This window comes from Otolemur garnettii, unplaced genomic scaffold, assembly GCF_000181295.1.
Source record: "Otolemur garnettii isolate 467f Iridium unplaced genomic scaffold, OtoGar3 scaffold00052, whole genome shotgun sequence".
In the NCBI taxonomy this organism is placed as follows: domain Eukaryota; kingdom Metazoa; phylum Chordata; class Mammalia; order Primates; family Galagidae; genus Otolemur; species Otolemur garnettii.
The window spans coordinates 6140528-6162565 of record NW_003852447.1 but is presented as its reverse complement, the minus strand read 5'-3'; the positions used below and the strand labels follow the sequence as shown (position 1 = coordinate 6162565).

General features: G+C 37.6%; 1 non-coding gene across 1 annotated transcript; it reads left to right on the top strand.

The window, feature by feature from the left end:
- Positions 1–19163: 19163 nt before the first annotated feature.
- Positions 19164–19326, top strand: LOC111726068. The gene has a single exon (XR_002773958.1). It is a non-coding gene; the product is annotated as a U1 spliceosomal RNA (small nuclear RNA).
- Positions 19327–22038: the final 2712 nt, after the last annotated feature.

Below are 22038 nucleotides of genomic sequence, written 5' to 3'. Positions count from 1 at the left end.
CAGTTCTAAATATTCTAAGCAATGCAGCCATTATATAGTTATGCTGAGTCTTATTTCCTGCAGCCTGAAGCTATGGAGTGCCAAAGTATGTGAGTTCAGTTCAAATTATACTTTCACTTCTTTCTTTCCTTCCTTTCCTCTGTCCTTTCCTCCCTCCCTCCCTCCCTTCCTTTCTTTCCTTTTCTTTCCCTTTCTCTCCCTCTGCCTTTCCCTTTCTTTCCTTACTTCCTTTCATCTCACTCTGTTGCACAGGCTAGAGTGCTATAGTGTCAGTCTAGCTCACAGCAAACTCAAAGTCCTGGCCTCAGGTGATCCTCCTGCCTCCCCCTACACCCCCAATCTAGACTTCAGGTGCCCAGCACGCCACCTGGCTAACTTTTCTATTTTCAGTAGAGGTGGGGTCTTGCTCAGGCTGGTTTCAAATGCCTGAGCTCAAGTAGTCCTCCTACCTTGGCCTCCTAGAGGTTACAGATGTGAGCCACCTCACCCAGCACCATTTCTTTTTTTTAACTACTAATTTTCTGTGACAATTTCTTCTTTACTTTACTCCATCCCACACCCAATCTCACCTAGTTCTCTGAGAATATGCTATGACACTTCAAAACTGCAAATCTCTTGAAAGGAGAAAACTCCTCCCAACTTGCATCTCATTTGCAAGTATGGGACTACAGAATCCATTTCTGGTTGAATGCATGATAGCAGTTTTGCTGGATGTCTTCTTTCTCATATTCTATTTCTATATATTGCTGTTTTCTGGAAACTGTAGCCAATTAGTAACTTAATCTGTCTCCCTTTAGACTTTAATTCTAATTTTTAGAATTTTCCAATCAAGTTAACATTAATTCTAGCAGAATTTCAAATATGCCCTGCCTTTCTGTGTTGTATTTTGCTGGAAAGAATTGTATCAGGAATCAAGCCTCCTGATGCAAATGCCTGAATCCTGAATCGTGACCAGGATTGCCAAGACAATAAAGAGGGAGGTCTCTAGGGAGTTGAGCTAGCTCTGTACCTCCACATGGAGTCTGACAAAGGAACAGTGGGGTTTTCCCCCCTCTTCCTTTAAATCTCAGTTTGTACAGTTTCTTTATTCAGAACATCACGGACTGTTGACAGTTGAAAGAAAAGGATGGAGGCTCTTGGGATTGCTAATGAGATACAAAGCCACCTTGGAATCAAAATAAATTTCTATCTCTTAGCTCCTCTGGCCACAGGGAAATGAGTTAAGGGCTTCAAGCCAGTTTCTACTGACAGATAGTCTCACCAAGGTTAGCAGTGCAACGCACTTCTTGTTGGCTTGTGGGAGGGAAGGCCAAGGGTTTCTAGTCATGTGATAGCTGGATCTCCCAGTAGATATCTGAACTGAGGTGACCTAACTGGGAGTGATGGGGCATGAAGCACACTATCTGATAGGAAAACAGGATTCTTAATTATGGTTAGCACAAACGATTTTTCATAAAATTACATTTTTCAGCCCACAAATTTAGTCAAGTGTTAAAATGAAGAATTTTATTATTTCCTGATATCAAATGTCTTCTCCTACTTTCTAATCCTAATTATTTCTCTAGACTAGTTTATATTTCAAGTCCTCTTTTGAAGTTCTACCTGATAACCCAAACTAGAAGTGATATTTCTTTCTTCTGTGTACCTAGAGAAGTAAGTTTGTCTTATTTTACAAACTGAACTATATAGGTCTTTGAAAGTAGGGATTGTATAATATATTTTTTGCATTCTCCACACAAGATCCAGCACAGTGTTTTGCCCCAAATAGTTGCTTAATAAATATGTATTAGTTGGTTAGTTGATTCTTTTTTTCTCTGAAGTATACCACAGCAGCATGGTAGACTCAGAAATCATCTAAGAAGGCCTATGGCACCAACGCTTCTACCAACTCTTTGAAATTGAATGGAAAGTAGATATTTTCTGGGGAGAAGGACTGCAGCTGCCAACAAAATCACAAAGGGGTTCTTGATTCCCTCTCAAATGATGAGAATTACTGAACTAGATTATTGATTTTCTCTTCTTCTTGACAAAATTAGATCCTAAGGTGTTGATGCTGCTCTCATAACCTCACAAATGCTTTGGCAGTAAGAATTCTCATAGGATACCTCAATTCCCGTTTTTTGTTGTTGTTCCAGAAAGAGAAACAAAGATTAAATGGAATTCATGTGTTACTATTAAGCAGATTGTATTTTTTCAAATTGCCTATCATTAATAAGACTGTGTTCCCAAGCTCCAGTGGAGATGGCTTATGCTGTGGTGGTTAGATTTGTGAGCCTAGAGCCAGGCCAGTGCTTGTATCTCTGCTTGTTACTTATTGACTGTGTGACCTTTGGCAAATGACTTAAACTCTTGAGTCTCAGTTTCTTCATCTGTAAAGTGGGAATAATAATACTGATATAACTCTTGGAATTGCTCTGAGGATTAAATGAATCCATGCACTAAAAACATTTAAAGTAGTGCCTTTCACACATATTGAATATAATGTAAATATCAGTTATTATTATTGCTATTGCTTTTGTTGTTGTTCACCTCTGGCTCTTATTTTTATCAATATAGATTAGGCACGGTAACTATCTTCTGCTGCCCTTCCCACTACTGAATTCTCTTCTGGGTAATCACATAGGTGTCAGAGCAAATTGATGAATTAATTTTGCTGAAATTACATGATTTTATTCTTTGCTAGGTATAATTCTAAGTTTTCTTGCTTGAGTTTGTTTGGCACCCTAAGGTCAAGTTCTCACATTATGAGGGTATTTAAGTCATGTTAAACATTACCAGTCCAGAGAATCTATATCCTTTGAATTTCAGTGGATATAGATTTTTATCCCATAAAATTTTATTTTTTGAAAAATATTAACAAACATATTCTTTAGTCTAAGAAAATCTTTAGTGGAGTCTTTTAGTCACTGTTACAGTTGTAGTTACCTTGGAAAAGGATAAAATGAAATGCAGGGGATTTGGGCAGATTGAATTCCGTAATTCCTGGAATTAATTCTTTCCATTAGCTTTCAAATTAATCCCTTTAAAATGATGAAAGTTTTTGATTAATTTTAGAATGTATAAATTTAAATTGCAGAGATGGTATGATGGTATGTTCTTTGTCCCCAATTTGGAGAGAAGCAGAAAAATAGTGAACTGATTTTTTTGTGAGGGGAGGGATTGTACTAAATGAGACAGTTTGTCAGATTTTATTCATATGAGTTGCCTGGAAGCTTTTCAGATGGGAGGGTGATTTTTAGAGGCTGTGCTCTTTAGCAGATTCTTCAGCTAAGTGCATACCCTGTGATTCTGCCCTCCCCAACAGTGAAACTGTAATTAAACAAATACTATCAACTGCTCAACTTACATGATCCTAATAACCCATGGAATTAGAATATTCACATTTAGGGAGGAGAAAATTTTCCACTTGAGGTGTAGGATAATGAAAAGTGATGAAAATTGGGGTTATGAGGAGTAAGGATATATGTCAGCGAGGGTCTCAGCAGGAATTAGTTGATACATACAAATTGGGGCATTTTTAGAACTTAAGGAGTAAATTCATAAAGATGTGGGTAGAGTACAGGACAGGTAGTAAAGGTAAAGCAGTTTTTAGGTTAGTCAGGGGTGATGGCATTGCCTTTCCATACTAGGGTCTAAAGTGGCAAGAGGGGCAGGGAATTACCATAATCAAGGTGAAGGGTGGGTATGAATATTGAGAACTAGCTGTGTGGAGGAGGGCCTCTGACAAGAGCTGTGACCTCTGGTCAAAGTCACAGGATTTTGCCAGACCACAGCAAGCCTACAGAGAGAGGGAGGAATGAAGGCTTTAGCTTTGCTCTTCTCCTTTTCTGATTCTGAGCCAGTGATTTCCTATAAAGCTAGTTAGAAGCCAGAGGGCAGAGAAGCCATTCATGTGCTCTATACTGACAGTGGTGTTTCTGAGTCTCAGAGCAGATAATTTTTAACCTTTATCCCCTGCTTATATTAGACAAAATTATTTTCAGTAATAACACTTTGTAATCATTATTTTCTTGATTCCTCCTTAAGTTTTAGAATAAATGTGATTAAAAATTTAAGGAAACTAATTATAATATTGAAGTTATTCAAATTCAGTAAAATATTTCAAGTATTCCAAGCATGGTGGTTCACACCTATAATCCTAGCACTCTGGGAGGCCAAGGCAATAGATTGCCTGAGCTCAGGAGTTCAAGACCAGCCTGAGTAATAGCAAGACCTGGTCTCTAAAAATAGCTGGGTATTGTGCTGGGCACCTGTAGTCCCAGGTACTTGGGAGGATGAGGCAAGATCACTTGAGCCCAAGAGTTTAAGGTTGCTGTGAGCTATGACACCATGGATTCTACTGAGGACGACAAAGGGAGACTCTGTCTCAAAAAAAAAAAAAAATTTCAAGTGTGATCTAAAATTTGCATTTACTAAACAAAAATATTACATATTTTAGTTCGCATTTATTTCACTGCCTTAAATCTTAAACATGAATTTTTAAAAATTCCAACTGGTGGGCAGCGCCTGTGGCTCAAAGGAGTAGGATGCCAGTCCCATATGCTGGAGGTGGTAGGTTCAAACCCAGCCCCAGCCAAAAACTGCAAAAAAAAAAAAAAATTAATGAAAAAATATATTTAAATTCCAACTGGCCATGCAGAATGACAGACTTGATATAACTGAAGTTTTGGTTCTTCCTCTTGACTATCAGTGTTTCTAATATAACAAGGGATATTTGGTACTCAGAGAGGAGTGGAGGCCCTGCTACTGGAGCAAGCTTTGTGGTTCTGGGTCCTTGGAACCTATCCTGGAAAGGATTGTCTGTAGCTGAGTCTCCATGTGTCGGGGTTGATGGTGTAATTAGAAGCTCTCTGAGTTAACTTGCATGTAGAATGCAGTGTTTTCAAAAAAGAAATTTTAAAAAGAGAGAGAGAGAGATAATTTGAGGCCTACACACATATATTATTAAAACTGCCACAATTCTTGGTTTTAGAATTTTAGCCATGGTGTCAATAAAAAAGCAGGTTGACTTTTGGCCAGTTTATTCTTGTTTTCAAAATCTCCACAAGCTGTTCATTCCCTTATTGTCTGAATAGAGGCACAGAACAAGATAGAGAAGGGTAGAGAGTGAACCTGGAGGAGCAGCTTGCCCAGAACTTTGTTATAAATTGAAAACTTTCCAAGTCACTCCTGTCTTCATGAAATTGCCAAGCCAGTTAGCTTCATTACAGATTTTGTGACAGCCATGTACTTGATGTGAGTGCTTGAGTAGGAATGATTATAAAAAAATGGAGGAAGGACCCATAATTCTGTATAACAAATGAAAGTCTTAGAATTTCTTTTTGCTACAAGACTGCTTCCTAGGACTTGTGGCAAGTGCCATTCTAGGGTCACTTTGTACCAAGTTTTATTCAATTCTCTTTTCCTGGGTGCCTCCAACCCTCACCCCAGTATGGCACCTCCATTTGTGTGTCTTCCTTTTCTTCCTCCTTCCACACGTCCGTCACAGGGACATGCTGGTTCCTTTTGCCTTAGTGGCTTTCTTCTCCCCACCCCCTTTTTGGCTATCTCTGTTTCCTTCCTCTTTCTTCACTGGACCAGACATGAATTTTTTTCTGGGAACTTTTAGTAATCTATGGAAAAGGTTGTTAAAAGGCTTTATGTCAGATGTTCAGTTGCTTAGTAACTCAAAGAACCTCCTGCCAAGTTTATGTTCAGAGAGTTAGGCAAACCGTCCAGTCCCCGCTGTTCTCAGGCCTGGGCTGTGTCAGCATTCCAGCTCAACTGTGTCTGAGGAGATCTCTACACAGCCACAGGAAGGAACCTCAGCCTCCATAGAGCAGGGAGGTGAGGGCAGAGGCTGAGCACACTTGGCCAGGCCTGAAGAGGAACCTGGGGAGATGGACCTGAACAAAGGTGCAGGCATGCCTGCAGAGCTCCTAAAACTGGTAGTCACTGCATGTTGGTGAGGTGGTTTGAGATTTTTCTCAGTTTTTATTCTTCTTCCTTTGTTCTACTCTCTGATTTCTCTCTTAATCTTATTCTAGTTCCTAATGGTTTTTAGGAAACCTATAGCTTTAGACTCTAAGGTTCTCTGACAAAAGGTACCAGGTAACCTCAGAGCAATGGCATAGAACCTGTCTCTTATTACTAACCTTCACAAGCACACAACAACCAAATAAAATCCCCCCGAATTCTGGATTGGGAAGTACCAACCTGGAGGAAACAGGGCTCCTACACTGGTAGGCGGGTTAAATCTAAGTAGATAAGTTGTTTTTTATACCTGTTAGGAACTGAGGCACCAGAAACCCCAAAGTCCAGCAAAGAGTTTCTTTGCTGGATACAGAAGGGGTTTATTGCCAGTTGATGAGCAGAAAAGTGCCCGATGATAAGGCTCTTTCTGGGAGATGTCAGAATCCTCTGTTACCTGCACAATCACTGGCCTTGAAACTCCCCAAAAGTGTAACACAAGAGGAGGTTGAAACACTTCTAGGAAGACAGGCGTTGTCACAACAAGAGTAAAGATTACTGTTTGGCACACCATGCCTAGCAGTGAGGAGTGGGTGGCTGAGCAAGATCTGCTCCAAGACTCTGGCTGGCTGGGAGCCAGGATTATTCAACTGGAAATGAACAGAGAAGGGGGGGACATGAACAAAAGTCTATTGAGGAATACAATAAAAATTTTAATGACTCTTCAAATGTTGCATTATCTTGTAAAAGTAGTCATTGCATTATTTGCAAATTAAACTTTGAAATGACTGACTCAATGGGGCTAGAGACAGAAATGATTAAAAGAAAAGAATAGGCCTCAGATTAGCAACAATATTTGTACAGAAAGTTTCCAGAGTTCAGTGTAACAGGATGGTTTTTGGTGATGATTTTAACTATTGGGAGCTGATTTAATTTGCAGTGAATGGATGAAGAACTTCTCTAAGAAAGAATGGGAACTTAGGTGTCTGTCAGGGAGTTTTTCCTAAGAATACAAGTAAATTGAGTATAATTTGACGTTAGTCTGTTATTGTAATCAGAGCTATTAATTATATTTTGCAGTAGTTTAAAAATATCTCCAAGTAGGTATATGAAGGGAAGGAAGATGATCTTTGTGCCTTTACTCTCATGGCTTTGGAGTAGGAATGAGGATCATGGCTTGGTGGATAGATACTAGTGCAGGGTGAAGCTTTCTTATCCCTGAGGAAGATGATGCTAGTGAAAGGTTGCATGTGTAGGATGATTAGTCCATTAAACCAAACTCATGAGATGGAGCAATCCTCCTGCTTCAGTCTCCTGAGTAGCTGATAGCACCTTGCTATGTTTCTCTGTTTGGTCTGGAACTCCTTGCCTCTCAAAGTATTGACTTCCCAAAGTGCTGGGATTATATGAACTACTGTGCTTAGCCCTCCTATCCCCTCTTATGTGATAACATCAACTCTGAAGGTCATCTTTGGGCAAGGTGATGTCTGCATAAAATAATATATACATATGCATTATATGAAGGAGCTCCACTTTATCAGATGTTGTAGCCAAAAGAAGATTACTGTTTACTTTCCTTGGTGGCTCTAAGGAGTCCTTAGGAAGTGTTCTAAAAATTCACTGCTGAATATTGCATAGCAACTACCAATAGTCACATTCTTCAAGTCTCCAGGAAATGATCCCCCTGAAATGAATGAACATATGCCAGTGTGTCCATATGTACAGTGATCTTCAGTAACGCACACCATAGATAATGGTATTAGCAACCTGCCTTGATCTGGTCCTATATTTTTCAACAAATAAAAAAGATGGTAGGGTGGGCTGAGAGTAGGTGTAGATGTTGTGGTTTTGTTTCAGTCTTCTTCTTCTTCTTCTTTTTTTTTTTTTTAGAGACAGAGTCTCACTTTGTCACCCTTGGTAGAGTGCTGTGGCATCACAGCTCATAGCAACCTCCAGCTCTGGGGCTTAGATGATTCTCTTGCCTCAGCCTTTGCCACAAAGTCCCAAGTAGCTGGGATGGGACTACAGGTGCCTCCATAACACCTGGCTATTTTTTTGTTGCAGTTTGGCTGGGGCTGGGTTTGAACATGCCACCCTCAGTATATGTTGCTGGCACCCTACTCACTGAGCCACAGGTGCCACCCTGTTTCAGTCTTCTTGATTTTCATTGTAAGTAAGCTAATCAGTTTCACAAATGTGCCATTTTATTTACAGTGGCTCCTAGATTTCTGCTGTGGTGGTTATCCAGAGTGGATATACTGTTTTATTTATTTATTTATTTTTATCAAGCCAAATACACATAGATCATGAATACATTTATGCATATGTGGGGTACAATGTGTTGTTTTTTTTTTTATACAATCTGATGTGGTTACATCACACCAATCAACATAGCTTTCACCTCATTTATTTGATTATTGTGTTAAGACATTTTTGTTCTACACTTGACAGATTTGACTTGTACCCTTGCAATATGCTCCATAGGTGTGAATATACTATTTTAAATAGCCGTTCTTTTTAGCAGCCTGTTGTATTCATCACCAAAAGATTTATGTAAGAATAGCATTAAATAGGTAAGGAAAATCTTAGGGACCAAAAGAAAGTACTCTGGGAAAACCGTTCTTAAATCCTTGTAACATACAAGTACAGCCATGGAATGGGGGCACCTCACAGTTATTGAACTACACTAGGGTGACCAGATTTCAACATCAGTAAGGCGGGACAACATGGCAGGGGGGCGGGGCAGGGGACAGGGCAGGGCAGGGCCTGACAACAATGCAAACTTTGATAAGCAGTTCTTGATAATCACTTCTCAGCAATTATTTGTTATTATTACAGTTTAATATTATAAAATTAACAAAAATAATATAAAACTCATATTCTGGCAAAATAGCCACATGGCAGCCAAAACCCGAATATTCTCTTCTTGTTCTCCTGCCCGTTCGTGCATTCTTTCCAAAGATTGGGACTTTCTTAAAACATTGCAGGATGCAGGACAAATTGTTAAAAAGTGGGACGTCTGGTCACCCTAAACTACACATACTACACATCCTTTACTTCCTGGGCCATTCATCCCTAAAACACAACTGTGTTTTTACCAGTGCCCTGCTGGTATGCTTTTTCTGCTGATTTCTCTGCAGCTCTTAGCGTAATGTTTTGAGGAGAGAAGGAGGTCTTTGAGCATTCCTTCACTGACTGATGGATGAATCCAAGCTGCAAGAAACATCGTTGTATTTCTCTGTCTCTATGGAGCACCTCCTCCTCATCTCAGTTTCAAGATTGCTTTTATTAATTTTGTCACAGGCAGAGAGATGAGTCCAAAGTAGAGACAGACCTAAATTGATGGGTTTATGCACAGGATCAAAGGGAAAAGCTAGACACTGGATACAAAAGAGGCCAGTGTTGAAAGGTAGTCATGAGTTTGGCTACCCAGTACCTAGAATGCCAGAAATAGAGTCCCAGTATGCAGCTAAGAAAATGTTGAAAGGAGCATAAACTTATAAAACAGAATGGAAGATTCAGATTTTGAAATGAAAAGATAAATACAATGAGAAACTATCCCAACTTACAGTCTTTTCTTCTTTTAAATCTAGCAACTTGAGGTTGGGTTAGCCTGGGCATGAAGGAGTGAGGACTCCTAGGTCAAGTGCTCAGAGGCAGGGTGAGAACGACCTCTTATTTTTGAATACACAGTCAGGAACCTACACTGTATTTGTATACAAAGAATACTTCCAGTTTTCTAGAGCATTGTTCCCTAAAGTGTGTACCAAAAAGTGTTGGTTCTGTTAATGCCCAAAAATGTGTTTGGAAAAGGAAAAGACTGAATTAAATAAAATTAATAAGTTTCTTTCTGAAGAAATTAAAGCCCTGATTATAGTAACAGAGTTAATCTGTGTTGTTCATCTCCCATAGGGTGTGTGTGTCAACCGTGTTTCTCAGATGTGTCGAACTCCAAACATTTTTTTTTTATAAGCAATTTGTAGGACCAGTATTGGGTGGACCACGTTTTGGGAAATGATGCTCTAGATATTATCTATATTCACATTAGAATCTTTGTATCATCTGCTTATCACATTTTGTTCTGCTAGTTGTCAGAGCATACCTTATGAAATTCTACAGCAGAACAAATTGGTCTTTTTGTTTGCATTTGAATGAGAAAAAGCTAACTTGAAGTAGCTCTACCACAAAGAAATTATTTTCATCTATATTAAGAAGCTCTACCACAAAGAAGTTATTTTCATCTATATGTATTTTGTCCTTATCATCTAGGCAGTGTTTATTAAGAAGACACAAAACATTAAGAAACATTTGAAGCCCCTTTACTTTATAGCCAAATTAGAGAGAATGACCAGTGGAAACTTCTGGGTAATTCAGATCTCTATTTAGTTTTGCTCTAGGGGGAAGGTGATCTTGAATAACTTGCCAGACAAATGTACTCGCTGGGTTAAACTTGCCTTTGTTCAGATAACTTAATTGGATATATGTTTAGTTTGAAGCACAAGTTATAATATATATATTTTTTAACTCTCCACTCAGTTTTGAATAGAGCTAATGGATCCAGTTATAATCTAAGAAATGAGATTTTAGATATTTTTCTCCTTAAATATTTCACAGATACAAACATAGCTGGCGATATTCGTGGAAAAAAAATAAAAACTAAGAAGGCGGGTAAATTAACATGACTATGAATTCTTTGAGAGATGTAAGGTGCTACGTGGGTACAGAAGACCCTCTATAAGCCATTGGATAATGCCATCCCACAATGTTACTGTAATAGACCATGCATTTAATACATTTCTTAATGTGTGTGCATATACACCTGTGTCTTAACTAAGCCTTTGTTAAGACTTTTAATTACCTTTTGAAGGTTGTATCCTGAATTGTCTTTTGATTAAAATCAATTCATATATTAGCTTGACATCTGATGTTAACTTAGCTGATATATTTTTTTTTGAGACAGAGTCTCACTGTGTTGCCCTGGGTAGAGTGCTGTAGCATCACAGCTCACAGCAACCTCAACCTCTCAGAGTTAAGTGATTATCTTGCCTCAGCCTCCCAAGTAGGTGGGACTCCAGGCGCCTGCAACACATGCCCGGCTATTTTTTGGTTGCAGTTGTCATTGTTCTTAACAGGCCTGGGCTGGGCTCGAACCTGCCAGCTTCAGTGTATGTGGCTGGCGCCCTACTCACTGAGCTATGGGTGCTGAGCTGTTAGCTGATAAATTTTAGACCTATAAATATGTTGATCCATCCATACTTCTATTACTAACAATACTCCCTGCTTTCTTCCCAGAGCTTTTTTCTATCTTTAAAAAAATTGTGGTAAAAATAGCTAACACAATTTACCCCCTTATCCATTTTAAGTGTACAGTTCAGTGGTATTAAATACACTCAGAGTGTTGTGCAGCCATCATCACCATTCACCTCCATAACTTGTTCCATCCTGCAAAACTGAAAATTGATACTCATTAACAATAACTCCCCATTTCACTTTCCCCCCAACTACTAGCAACCACTATTTTACTGTCTGTCCATGTGACTTTGACTACTTTAAGTAACTCATCTAAGTGGAACCATACAATACTTGACTTTTTGTGACTGTCTCATTTCGCTTAGCATGATGACCTCAGGGTCATCTGTGTTGTAACGTATGTCCGAATTTCCTTTCTTTTAAGGCCAAATAACATTCTGTTGTATGTGTATAACAATTTGTTTATCCATTCATTTGTTGAGTATACTTGGGTTGCTTCCACTTTTTAGCTATTGTGAATAATGCTGCTATGAACATGGGTGGACAAATATTTCTTTAAAGTCTGATTTTTAATCTTTTGGGATATATACACAGAAGTGGAATTGCTGGACCATATTAAAATTCTATTTTTATTTTTTTGAGGAACTGCCATATTGTTTTCTACATTGATTATATCATTTTACATTCCCATCAACAGTGCACAAAGGTTCCAATTTCTCCTCATCCATACCAACACTTAACTATTTTCTGGCTTTTTTGATAGTAGCCACAGTAATGAGTATGAAGCTGTATCTTGTAGTTTTTGATTTGCATTTCTCAAATTATTGGTGACCTTGAGCATCTTTTTCTGTGCTTTTAGCCATTTGTATATTTTATTTGGAGAAATTCAAGTCTTTTGTGGTTTTTTTTTTTTTTTGGTTGTTGCCAAGTTTTAGGAGTTTTAAAGTTTAAAACTTTGTGTGTGTGTGTTTTTTGGTTGTTGTTGAGTTTTAGAAGTTTTTTGTGTGCTTTTAGCCATTTGTATATCTTATTTGGAGAAATTCAAGTCTTTTTTTTGTGTTTTTTTTTTTTTTTGGTTGTTGTTGAGTTTTAGAAGTTTTAAAAATATATGTATAGTCTGAATATTAGTCTCTCAATAGATATATGGTTTGCAAATATTTTCTCCCAGTCTGTGGTTTGTTTTTTCACCCTGTTGATATTGTCTTTTGATGAACAGAATTCTTTAATTTTCATGAAATCCAATTTGTCTATTTTTTTATTACTTCTTGCATAACAAAAACCAGTGTTACTTATTACAAGTGACTGCTTCATAGTGTTTTTCTCACTTTCTTTCTTTTTTTCTTAATTAGGCCCAGGTGAGATTCAAACTTACCACTCCTGTTTTGCAGGGCCAGCACTCTAACTACTGAGCTACAGCACTTAGCTACTGGTTTATAGTCTGAACTCAAGATGCTATTTTAAATGTTCTGCCTTCATAAAGAAAAGTATTTTAAATTAGGTGATAATCTTGCTTGAACACTAAGATTCTGTTATAATATAAGCCTTGTTATTTGTAAGTACATATAAATCTTGTCATATTTTAACAAGGTTAAATATAAACCGTGTTATGAGATCCCTACAAAGTGATAGGCAGATACTATTTTTTTTTTTTTTAATATAGACTGAGAAACTTGGTTTCTTGGTTTAAAAGTACAAATACTTGCTCTTTAGGTTCAAGATCAGTTTTTCTCCAACCTATTTTCTCTTGAGAGTTCAGTTGAGAAGTAAATATACACAGAAGCTGCCCATTCCTCCTTTCCTGGACTTGCAGTTTCTGGAGGGTGGAGGGTCATCAAATGTAGACTCATTTGTTTGCCAGAACACAAATGAGTGCCAAACAAAGTGAGATCCTTAATTGATAACATTTTCCCATTAAACTATGATGTACACAAAACTATCAGGGCAGTATATTCCTCTGCCTCCTTATAACTTTGTCAAAATTTGTTTTCTTTTAAATATTCATGATATTTTGCACATTAAAACAAATGTTTTCTTTTAAATATTCACGATATTTTGCACATTAAAGCAGAGAAAAACAATATGCTCTCTGCTGTTGGCATTTTATACTATGTTAAAAAAATGAAATAAACAAAGCTCCCACCTTATAGATTCCAGCTTAGTTAAAGGTCATTCCAAATGGTCTTGTTTAAAAATTGAGTCAGCTGAATGTTAATGACATATTCTAGATTATTCATTTTCAGGCATGTGAATTTCCATTTCTTGTTAAGGAAACACAATCAAAGGACCTTAAGTATCCAAATCAATGTCTGAATCATGTGGAAATATTAACAGTGGCAGGATCAGAGCAAAGAGCACAATGACCGGCGGTTATGACAAACAGAATTTGACTGAGATTCATTTGTATTTGGCTTCAAGTGACTGAGGCTAAAAGCAGCTCTGTCATGTGACAGCTATTATTGTGAAGCATTAACTGAAAAATTATAAATAGATGATTTCTAGAGCCTATTGAGAAGGACCAGTGGTTTCTGAGTGTCATATCAATTATGAGAAACTATTGCTAACCAAAAGAAAAACATGAAAAATGGAAATAAAAAGTTTAGGGATAGTCAGCCTCGGGGTTATCTGAATCACTCTTGGATGGCAGCCAGTGGCCCAAGTGCTTGGATATTGATAGATTATCCAGGACATACCTAAGGGGAGCAAGAAGCAGAAGGCTCAGGAACCATGACATCTCTTAGAAATTGCTGTTTCCTTCCTTCCGCACCACAGCTAGACTTTGGTTAGTGGTAAGTGATAAAATTGAATGGATGAAGGGCTTTCTGTTTTAACTTAGCCCTTACCACTCTTATGGCCGAGGAGAGAGAGTATGGTTTGACCTGTGATAGTGTTCAGGGCTTTTTGCCCCTTATATCACTGTAATTCAGCAAGGCCCCTAACTTAAACAAATAAAATATTTTTTCTGTCTTTGCTGAAAGACAGTCTAGCAAAGTATCTGGTAATCATCAATCTGTGACTAATTTTCTAAGGTTGATGAAAAATCTTGTTGGGTCTTTTTAGAGGCTTTTAAGTCATTAGCTCTTACCCAGCATTTCCCAATGCTGCTATTTATTTCTTTAAGCAAGAGGATACATAATTATTTAAAAAGAGGCAAAATTTCAGTGAAGGTAAATTTATGCTAAGCTGGTTCATATTTCATGCTTTTATTGTCTGCTAGCACAAATTGAACAAAAATATTTATGAGCTTACACCATCTACTTCCCACTAGAAAATATATATTTTATTTTTCTTTAAAGTCTATGATATATAACTTTTATTCTAGGGTTTATTTTTCAAAACACCAATTCGTTCTGGAATAAGTCATACTTTATCAGACACCCACCTTCAATGTAGATGGCTGATAGGGCTGAAATGCTTGACTTTTTAATGAACTTGGTAAATTTTAAGCAAAACCATTGTAAAATATTTAAAATAGGTTCTACCTCACTGAAATTGTTTCAGCATGATAGAAGACTTTTCTATTCCTTTTGTAATAAAGAACATTCAGAGGGAGGATCTCTGATCTTGTCAAATCTTTGGATATTAAGAATCATGCCATCTCCCATTAGTATTTTTTAATCTGATCAGAGTCTTCTAAAGAAAACTCTTTTTGCATGTCTAGGACTTTAGGGTGAGTAGGAAATAATAGTGAATAGAAATAATGCTTTTGAAAATCCTGGTCTTTATGAGAGTGCATCACCCGTAAAATGCCTTCTGTTTATGAAAGAATAGCAGTGTGGGTAGTTATTTGATGTGTTCTCATGTTACAGCATGAAAGCAAAAGCAAAAGGTAATGTTATTGAAAGCTTTGGCTTAATTTATTATTTGATATCTCAGCCTGATTCAGTTGTCTTCGAAAATAAAAGTTATTCACTCAACAGTGTATCTACTCATGGGACAAATAATGAAATAACCTCACCTTCAACTTGATCACTTCATCCTTTGTGGTTTTCATCATGAAATTAGGTTTAGTTCATAGAAAACCATTCTTTTTTATAGGGATTATTTGAATGAAACAAATACAACCTTATTATTGAATTGAGCCACAGTAAGCATTTTGTACTAAAAAAAAAATACAGTGTTTTAGGAACGGGTAGGCAGAATTTTGAACTTAGCACTTTAAATTTAGCATCAACCAAGTTATCCCCCATCCAGTCTTATGACATTCTGTATAAAAATCAAAAGACAAAAAAACAAAAAAATGTTTTTTTCTAGTCAAGTAAGTTTAGGAACTAATGCACTCTATATTCCTATCCGCCATTTGGAAATACTCAATGCACCAGAGAGTTTCAAAACCCTGTGTGTAAAAAAGAAACCCTTTAAATTTTTAATTTAGGTTTTTTTTGTTTTTTCAGTTTTTAGCTGAGACCAGGTTATGGTATATGGGGCCAGTGCCCTACTTGTTTGAGCCACAGCTGCCTCCTTATTTTTAAGTTTTATGTTTGCTTATAAATAGTTAAGTCCAGTAGTTCTGAAGTTCCTTAAGACAAACAGCAGTCCTCAGACTCTCTGCTTTTCTATTTCCCATTCTCCAAAGGCAACCACTTTCCTCCTTTTTTTTTTTTTTGAGATAGAGTACCCTGGATAGAGAGTAGTGGCATCATTATAGCTCATAGCAACCTCAAACTCCTGGGTTCAAGCCATCCTCTTGCCTCAGCCTCCCAAGTATTTGTGACTACAGGTGCCTGCCACAACACGTGGCTAATTTTTCTAGAGATGAGGTCTTGCTGTTGCTCAGGTTGATCTTGAAATCCTGAGCTCAAAGGATCCACCTGTCTTGGCCTCCCAGAATGCTAGGATTACTGGTGTGAGCCACCACACCCAGCCTATACTTTGCATCTTTTAACTGATTTTTTGGTAATATCTCCATCTTGAAACAATAGGATGGTATCTCTATTTCCTATTTTTTTCTTAGCCCTAGCTAATAACTTCTCACCAGGAAAGATGAAAATATATTTAGCTCGTTTCTCTGCCCTGTCTCTCTCTCTCACACTCTTTCTCAAAGGAGTGCATGTGCACATGTGTGCATAGATTCACACTTTTCATTCCCCCCATTCTCCCTGTAAAATTATGTAGTGATTTGAGTTGTAGCAACATTTAAATTATTAAGAAGAAGCAAATACAATTTATAACTAAACCACACAGAGGAATATGGTTCTTGTTCTATATTTTGCACAATTTTTTGTTTCTTTTTTGGAGTTTATTATTTACTTAATTTTTTATTCATTTATCTCAAATTTGAACCCGATTCTTAATTATTGAGTAAATCTCTTCAGGATATGTTAATTCACATCACATTTCCTTTCATTGTCCATTTTTTGAAGCAGTCTTGCCAAGGGGCCTTCTGACCTGTAGCAGACGGGGCTGGAAACGTTTCTTGCCTGATACACAGCTGCCACCCTGGGATTTCCCCTCCACCTCACCTGGGGAGCTATACCTTCTGTTTTCTGCATCTCATGACTTGTTAGTTTAATCCTTTGTGTTGGTAGGGTGTAGCCTCTAGTATCTCTTAAGAAAAGTGTTTGGGAGATTGATAGTTTGGGGTGTTTTTTATTTTGAGTGTATGAAGATATCTTTATTGTTACATTGATCATCAGTCTATATTTTTCTAAATTAGGCTAGAATTCTTTTTCCTTCTTAAGTAAAATGTTGTCTTCTGGCTTCCAGTGTTCTGTGGAGACATTCAAAGCATCCAATTTATGATCCTTTTTTGATGCCTCTCTATCTCCACTCCAAAGTTCATTTCCCTGAGATTTCAAATAATATGTTTTTGGTGTGTGTCTCTTATAGTAGATTAAGGTGACCAGATTTTAACATTGGTAAAGCGGGACACCATTGGGAGGGGCGGGGCTTGATAATAATGCAAACTTTGATAAGCAGTTCTTGATAATCAGTTCTCAACAATTATTTGTTATTATTAAAGTTTAACATTATAAAATTAACAAAAATAATATAAAACACATATCCTGGCGAAATAGCCACGTGGCAGCCGGAAACTGTATATTCATGTTCCCTAGCTTGTCCATTCTTTCCAAAAATCAGGGCTTTCCTAAAACACCACAGGATGCATGCAGGACAAATTGTTAAAAACTGGGACTATCCCTCCAAAAGTGGGATGTCTGGGCACCTTACTGGGGAGAGGGGGCTCCTACTTATTTGTTCCAGAGAGTTTGGCTCCTTCTGAGCTAATTGTCCTTGCCTAGAAGCAAGAGAGGGAGCCAGTCTCCTTTTGATACCTTGCCCAGGAGGGGAGTAAGGAGTTTACATTAGCCTTTTCATTTCCAAATGAAGTTACATTAACCTCTTCATTCCCAAATGGAATTACATTAACCTTTTCGGCAGCCAAAAACCGTATATTCCCTTCCCATTCTCCTGCTGTCCCCTAGCTTGTCATGCATTCTTTCCAAAAATTGGGACTTTTTAAAAATGCTGCGAGATGCAGGACAAATTGTTAAAAATTGGGACTGTCCTGCCAGAAGCGGGACATCTGGTCACCTTATAGTAGATGAGTGTTTTAAATCTAGAAACTCTTGTCCTTCATTTCTTGAAAGATTTCACTGATGATTTTCTCCTTTTCCTTTCCCTTTGCCTTTGAGAATCATATTTTATAGATGTTGGACCTCCTGGATAGGTAACTAATTTTTAACCTTTTCGCTCCTAAATTATATGTGTTAACCTTCTTACTTTACTTTCTGTGAGATTTTCTCAACTTTATTTTCAAATAATATATTGAGGTTTTCATTTTTGCTGTCATATTTTAATTTTCCAAAGTGCTATTTTGTTCTACAAATATTTCTTTTAACATGTAGCATCCTCTTTTTGTTTTAGGTATAATGTCTTTTCTGTGATAATCTTTTTCACTCAAATCATTTCTTTCTGTGTAGAGAGTTTACTTCAGGTTTAACATTTTTACTGAGTACTTTGGCTCTCTTACTCCTATTCAATTTTTCCTTAAATCTCCCTAACCCTTGACTGCCTGCTCCTATTTAGGAGGAGGAGCTTAGAAAGTGAAAGTAATGCTCCAAATACCTGGATGGGCCTCCTGACAAGATGACATTGCCCTCAATGTGCCAATGTCAGTATCACCTTGTCTCTTCAGACTGATCAGGTCTTTTAGAGAGGGAACTTCTGGGCTTCTGACTAGAGGGTAGAGGTGTTGCTGCCAGTGTTTGATGATTCATGTGAGGAAAGAGGGCTGGATTTACTTAATCCTCCTGTTTTCAGGATTAATCAAAATGCCTGGATTTACTTAATCCTCCTGTTTTCAGGATACTACTATCCTCAGTTGTTCTGGGTATCTGTCAATCCTCAAAACCTGTGACTTTATCCTTTCTAAGCAAAAAACCTCCAGTCTTCTGCCTAATTGGGGGTAGGAGCAACCACCCAGAAATGCAGTATAAGGAGAGGCCTAGAGTTCTACCTGCTTTTTAAACTTTTTTTTAAAATTTCAGATTAATATGAAGGTACAAACTATGAGGTTACTTGGTTTGCATCTGTTAAGTTCCTGTTGTAGTTATGCCCCTCACCCAGGAAGTGTGCCATGTGCCCTTATATTGTGCCTGTTAGGTGACAGCACGCCAATCCTCCTCCCTCCTGTCCTCTCCCCTACACTTCTTCCCTCCGTCCCCTAATTTGAATTTAATTGAGTTTTTCTCTTTCGTGGGCCTGCATTTGTTTGTCTATTGCCTTCATGTTAATATTGAGTACATTGGATACTTGCTTTTCCATTCTTGTGCTATTTTACTAAGGAGAATGTTCTATAACTCCATCCAGGTTAATACAAAAGATGTAAACCGTCTCTTTTATGGCTAAATATTTCATAGTATATGTATATCAAAGTTTGTTAATCCATTTGTGGGTTAATGAGCCCTTGGATTGATTCCATGTCCTGGTGATTATAAAGTGAGCTGCAATAAACAATATAGCCCATACTTACCCCATAGGGGAGATAACATGATCACGAAGGTGATTTTCCCAGGGTGAGGCTTATCCATTGCACTCCGGATGTGCTGACCCCTGTGATTTCCCCAAATGTGGGGAACTCGACTGCATAATTTGTGGTTGTGGGGAACTATAATCATGGTATCCCCTATAAAAGTAGAAAAAAATATTAGTGTAAATATCCTTATGATAAAATGATTTTTTTTTTCTTCTGGGTAAATACCTAGTACTAGGATTGTGGGATCACATGGAAAGTCTATTCTAAGTTCTTTGAAGATTCTCCATACTTCTTTCCGAAGAATTTTAAACATTTTTGGATTACATTCAATCTTCTTGACTTATCATTGCCTCTTTACCTAGACATAGAGCATACTGAATGTTAAGTACACAGTCCTCCAAGACTGTCAAATCTGCCCTGTCTGAAACCTGTTGCAAGTTTGGGGGTTCCTAGGGTCATCCTTATTTCAGACTAGTTGCCTATAAATTTGAAAGCTCACACAGACTCCCTCAGATTTAATGATATACTAGAACAACTCAGAACTCAGGAAAGTGCTACTTATGACTACAGTTTCATTATAGTAAAAGAAAACAAATAAGAACCTGCCAAAGGAAGGAACACATAGGGAAGAAGCCTAGACGAGGACAGAGCTTCCAGGTCGCAGGGATGCATTAGCCTCCTGTCACTGATGTATGCCAGTACACATGACGTACTGCCAGTTGGGAAGCTTGCCCAAGCTTCAACAGCCATAGATTTTATTGGGACTTCAATTACATAGGCGTGATTGATTGAATCATTACCCACATGGTTGCCCTAAGCCTCACAAGGTTGCTCCTTCTGTCTGGCCAGCCTCCATCCTGAGTTCCTTCATTAACATACACTTATGGAGTGTGGTCTGAGGGCCCCATCATAAATAACAAAGATATTCCTTACACACAGGAAATCCCTACATTTAAAGGTTACCTTCTAGGAGCTGAGACAAAGGCCAACCTTCTCTTTGAGTAAAATAAATTCTTCCCTATACATCCTTCCACTTTTACTTCCAGAGGTACCTGGTTCCACAAATCCCAAAATACTTGAAGGATTTTGATGTAAAAATCAGATTAGTTCTTTGCTTTTCATACTGCTGGCTTAAGATTTAGTTTTTGTGAGTTGCCTAGACTTATTACTTGTTAATCTAATTTCAACCTCCCAAAATATTTTCTCCTCCCATTATTGAGTATACTTAATTAAAAAACCCTTTTCAGTAGTGTTAGTGGGATTTCTTGAGGGAGAAAAATTAAATGTGTATTCAGTTGGCTATCTCTACTCAGAAATTGCTGAGTACTCTCCTAATTTCTTTCCGGTGGCAACTTTTTGTGGAATAACTATTAAATACCTGGTAAACATTGAATTAGGCAACAGTCCTATATTATTACATTATTATAGATAACTATACTAATTTAGACTTAATAATCATTAAAGATGACTCTTCCCTTACAGCTCATCTTTTTCTACTTTATATATTGCAGTCACAAATATAAATAGCTTCTTATCACTTGTTGACTAGGGATAAAAATGTAGGAGAGAGACCTTTATCTTCAATATCATCTACTTTTATGTTTGAATTAATATATATATTACCTTTTAATTAATTAAAATGATTATAGAACATGGAAAGGAGTAAAAACATTGCATAAAATGATCCTCAAAATTTTTCCACTTCAAATTTATGATGCTAACATTGTAAAGTAGGGTTAATGGAGAACTAAAAATGGAGAATTCTTTTTATATTTAATGGAGTATGTAGGACAGAGTACAGAGCTCCTTTAATCATTCTGACCTAAAAGTCAATTACATTCATTCCCCCTCTTTCTCCCTTCTCTTTCTCCTTTCTGTGGTTTTAAGATTACATTTTGTATTAACAAAGTCTTTGCCTTAGAAAAATGGATGTTGATCCTCCCATAATGCTGATTTCTCATTTCATTTTCTTGGTAAATAACAGGGCATATAATGACTTTTCTGTACCTTTCCAGGATATAACTGTAATCCGATTTCTCTTTTTCTAGCATTCTCTTTAGAGTTCTTTTTTTTTTTTTTTTTTTTGGTAGTTTTTGATCAGAGCTGGGATTGAACCTGCTACCACAGGCTGGTGCCCTACTCCTTTGAGCCACAGGTGCTGCCCCTCTTTAGAGTTCTTTCTCCCGGTGAGATTCATCCCAAACTCCATAGCGTGGTGTGCTCCCCTTTTTTAGAATATGGCATTATCTTATCTTGTCGTATCATCTGTTTCTGGACCACATTAAGCTTCCGGTTTCTTTCAACACTCAATTATTGCTGATTCTCCCAACTTCTTGCAGTTTTCTCAGCCTAGAATTCATCACTTCTCCTCTGTCTCTGTCTATATCAGACCCATTTTTACAAGCCCATCTGAAATGTTACCTTTTCTTGTAAAGATTCCTATTTTTCTTTACCAAGTTAAAGGTACTTCACTGGGGCCTCACTGTACATGTGTGTGGGGGGGTGGGGTGGGGGGAGGTGAAGGAAAAGGCGATTGTCTCTATTAGTTATAATTTCCTTGAGGGTAAATATGATGAGTCATATAGTATATGTATAAAATTGTACAAATTATGTATTAGAGTTTTAAAAATCTAGCCTCTCTTAAGACCTTTTCCTGAACAATAGAAAGATGGCTGCCTAATATTTAAAGGTGATTTTTAGCAACTTGAGGTGAGGGTGAGAAATATGCAGACTCATTAGTGATCACTGAATCCAGGTCCACACACTGCTAACCAGTGTCTTTGCAGCTGATTGGTGAAAGCAGCCAGATGAATCTGTGTGACAGGCACTGACTGCTGTCCTGGTGGAAAGAAAGCACAGAAAGG